Source organism: Bufo gargarizans, chromosome 3 (genome assembly GCF_014858855.1).
Source record: "Bufo gargarizans isolate SCDJY-AF-19 chromosome 3, ASM1485885v1, whole genome shotgun sequence".
NCBI lineage: Eukaryota > Metazoa > Chordata > Amphibia > Anura > Bufonidae > Bufo > Bufo gargarizans.
Window position 1 is genome coordinate 198,853,207 of NC_058082.1, and position 4,888 is coordinate 198,858,094.

Sequence of the window (4,888 nt, forward strand, 5' to 3'; positions counted from 1 at the left end):
GCGCACGTACACCGCCTATACCGCTGCCCAGCAACAGATCTGTACAGCCTTGTAAACTGCCGTGCACGTTCATTGGTGGAGCGGAAATTCCTGCTGTCAACGATGTTGTTTTTTTTGTTTGTTTTTTACACTCAGCTTTATTAACAACAGTAGCAGGACAAATTGCTATTAGTGCTGCTCTGCTTCTGTCATCTACTGGTAGTCTGTGTACAGATACTATAGGTTACAGATGTCAAACTCAGGGCACTCCAGCTGTTGCAAAACTACAACTCCCAGGATGCCTTGATAGCTGTAGGATGTCCTGGCATAATGGGAGTTGTAGTTTTTCAACAGCTGGAGGGCCAGGGTGCTAGAAATGCATTGTTTTTTCTATCCTTCTGCTGTTATAATTCATGCGGGGGTATTCCACGTCTGCATAACTTTCCCACAGAGAAAATCATATTTTATCTAAAACACGGAGCACCTACAGAAAGGATAAGGGCCTATTCACACACAGCAGAATTCTCGCAGAAATTTCCAAGCTTGTACTATACGTGTGAAAGGGGCTTGCAGAAATCCATGAGCGTTCTTTGGAAATAGCCACATTCAGATGAATGGAACTGAGGGAAATTTCAGGAACAATTTTGCATTGTCCAAATATAACCTAAGGCCTTCCAATCTTCATACAGGAGAAACACACAACTTCCCATCCTTTTGGCACCTGCCAATCATCCACTGCGCCTCCTCATTCACAACACAGGGTCGTGGTGCACAGCTCAATATCACAACAACGAGTAGTTCCAAGATGAAGGCACATAGAACGAGCGGCACTCACCACTGTAGACTTCTTACTTCATACTTTATTGAAGAATTGTGTAAAACAATACATACGGGTCAGGGGCATTCAGCCTAAATCACGCACATAGCAGCGGCGACGGCCGTTTTGCACAAATCACTCTTCCTCAGGCCACTCACTACGTCAGCATGTCATTACGTGTTGTCCTCTTAAGCAGCTCGCAATGAGTTGCCATGGATACGCCAGCATACATAAATAGAGGTAAGTTAAAAGCATTTATTTTTTATTCTACGCAAAAAAATTATATATTTTTTACGTTTATTTTTACTTTTCTATGGTATTGTAGCTCATGTTTGAGGCTACAAAACTCATTATTTTTTAAAAATTCTGAACCATCATGGTTCTTATAGATGAGTGAAGAATTGCTCATTTCTTATGTTGGTCTGCCACCTGCTAGCAAAAATAAGAATTGCAGCTTCAATACCCTGGGTCTCTTCTGAGAGATCCAGCGTTTTGAATTCAATTGCTAGCATCCTCATTCCCCGCAGAGGATGCCGGTAAGAAGCCTGCACTTCCAAGTTTGAGCTTTTAGATGCCGTGATCACACTTGATTTATAGCATCAGATGCACGTTTAACACACAAATACAGCGCCAGAATCAAGATCTCTACATACGTTCAGCACCAGAACCAAGCCTATAAATCTAATAAAGCACCAGAACCAAGTTTACTGCATGAATACAGCACCAGAACCTTGCTTAAAACACAAAAAGAGCATCAGAACCATGTTCACTACATAAATACAGCACCAATACCAAGCCTATAAATCTAATACACCACCAAAACCAAGCCTTTAAAGGGGTTCTCCGGGAATTAAGAAAATTAAAATACTTAAATATTCATTATAAATATATTCCCAAATACCTTACATTAGGTATAATGGTTCTTTTTGTCTGGGGAGCAATCATTAGGAGAAACAAAATGCCCGCCGCCCTATTAGTGCACACAAAACCTGTCCTAATCACATAGGAGATAAAGAGCTGCCTCATCCTCCTCTCTGCTCTACCTGTCGGGGATTATGATCCTGAATACAGATTATACGATCTTTAGCTGAATCTCTGTTGGAATTGAGTTCATGAGCAGATGTGGCTAATGAGCAGCAGCACTTGTATCCAGTCTCCATTACCATATCCCCACATTACTACAGTCTGTCCTGTCCGTACTCTCTGTACTTGATGTCCCCTCATGAAATCCACTCACAAAGATTCAGATAAATATCATATTAAACTGTATTCAGGATCATAATCCCTGACAAGCAGAGCAGAGAGGAGGATGAGGCAGCTTTTTACCTCAGCTTTGTGAAGTGACCTGTCCTGCTGTGTGATTAGGATAGGTTTTGAGTGTGCTAATAGGATGGCAGCCATTTTGTTTCTCCTAGTCATTGCTCCCTAGACAAAACGAGCCATTATAACTATTAAAATGTATTTGGGAATATATTTATAATAAAGTCATATTTAGGTATTTTCATTTTCTTAATTCCCGGAGAACCCCTTTAAGGCTACTTTCACACTAGCGTTCATGGGTCCGTTCGTGAGCTCCGTTTGAAGGCGCTCACGAGCGGACCCAAACGCCTCCGTCCAGCCCTGATGCAGTCTGAATGGATGCGGATCCGCTCAGACTGCATCAGTCTGGCGGCGTTCAGCCTCCGCTCCGCTCGCCTCCGCACGGACAGGCGGACAGCTGAACGCTGCTTGCAGCGTTCAGCTGTCCGCCTGGCCGTGCGGATCCGTTCAGACTTACAATGTAAGTCAATGGGAACGGATCCGCTTGAAGATGAGCCCATATGGCTCAATCTTCAAGCGGATCCGTCCCCCATTGACTTTACATTGAAAGTCTGAACGGATCCGCTCAGGCTACTTGCGCACTTGCGAAATTTTTCTAAGTTATTAATGCAGACGGATCCGTACTGAACGGAGCCTCCATCTGCATTAATATGATCGGATCCGTTCAGAACGGATCCGATCAAGCGCAAGTGTGAAAGTAGCCTAAGTCAAATACAGCACCATAATCAACTACATAAATATAGCACCAGAACCAAACCCATATGGCACATACAATACCAGAACCAAACCCATAAGTCAAATACAGCACCAAAACCAAGTTCACTACATGAATACAGCACCAAAACCATGTGCAGTAAATATATACATCACCAGATTTTAAACGTTCAATACAGATGCCATTTGAGTAGTCCGGTCAGCCCTTGCCATATCTTGTATGGTGTGATGGCATGAACAGTAGTAAAGGGATGCTGGGAGTTGTTGTTTCACAAAACAGCATGCTACCAACCATCATCAGCTGTAGATTATCCAGGTGACTACAGCACTCATCACACACAGTAGCAGAATAATAATTTACAATTAGAGCTTACAGGTGACGTCTCCTCCTGAGTTCTACTCCATTTGGTTCAGGCCACAATGATGACATTGTTATCGCAATTCATGCAATTCTTATCTTTGTGTGGTGCCAAATCAATTAGGATTATAAGTATGTGAGCGCCATACAACTTTCATAATGAGACCAGACACACAAGTTGGTTTTCATGAAAGCATCTTGTCATGCCCCTGAGCAAGAACCAGACAAGAGCTTTATTCAAGTTACATTCACTTAAATAGCAGACATGACAACACAAAAGGGGGTGTTCCTTAAGAAGAGACTATTGGCTCCTTAACCTGATAGGAGTGGTTTCAGCAACTTCAACTCTGAGTTCATAGGTAGATTTGAAAACTACAACCTAATTCCTCCTCCCCTCCGCACAGTGTATTTAAGACAAAGAAATGCCCACATGGCTCATACATCTGGCTTGCTGCCATCTAGTGGACACAAATGTGTACTACAGAATGTTCACATTGTATATAGAGAGAAATAAAACCTATCTTTCTGGCCACAATTTGGCTCTACAGATTTTGCCGAGAAGATGTCTTCAGCTGTGCTCTGCCCTGAATATAATAGCAGCATTAGTGCTAAACACAGTGCTCCAAATGGTAGTGCCACACACTCTGTGCCCTCTGTATATAGTGTCACATGCTCTGTGCCCTTTGTATATAGTGCGATGCTCTAATCTCCTAAAGAACATAAAAAATGGCCCGACATAGTGAAGTAATGCCAACTGAGTTTAATAAAAATATTTATTCTACTCACAAGATCCATAAAACAACAGTCATATAAAATGTGCACCTCCTCTCATTAAACACCCAGCTCGGGTTTCGTCTCCCCTTCGTCAGGGGCACCTGTGGACTCAACTAGGTTACTTGTTTTTGTGTGGGCGTTACCCTAACTCCAATTCACATAATTGTAACATAGCAAACTTCTTCATTCCCCATACCAATTACAAAAATTCCAATACAATATTGTCCACATCATGTGACTAATTTAACCAGGGCCAGTGGAAGGATTTTTGCCGCCCTAGGTAAGATAAAAATTGCCGCTACCCCCCCCCCCCCTTATCAGATGATCCGCCCATATCATGACATCACATATGTTCCACCCCTTTATTAGCATTTAAATTAAAAGAACTGCTATGTTTGCCTTAGGGTTAATCAAGCTTCTTGTAGCCGTCTCCCTGGTCTGGCTCTGGGGACTCCCTTGTCACTCTCTCCCCCCCCCTCCCTTGTTGCTCTCTTCTCCCCCCTCCCTCCCTTGTCACACTCTTCCCCCCTCCCTCCCTTGTCACTCTCATTTCCCCCCCACTCCCTTGTCACTCTCATCCCCCCCCCCACTCCCTTGTCACTCTCATCCCCCCCCACTCCCTTGTCACTTTCATTCCCCCCCCCCACTCCCTTGTCACTCTCATCCCCCCCCCACTCCCTTGTCACTTTAATTCCCCCCCCCCCACTCCCTTGTCACTCTCATTTCCCCCCCACTCCCTTGTCACTCTCATTCCCCCCCACTCCCTTGTCACTCTCATTTCCCCCCCACTCCCTTGTCACTCTCATTTCCCCCCCCACTGCCTTGTCACTCTCTTTCTCACCCCCCCTTGTCACTCTCTTTCTCACCCCCCTTGTCACTCTCTTTCTTACCCCCCCTTGTCACTCTCTCCCCATCTTTTCACTCTC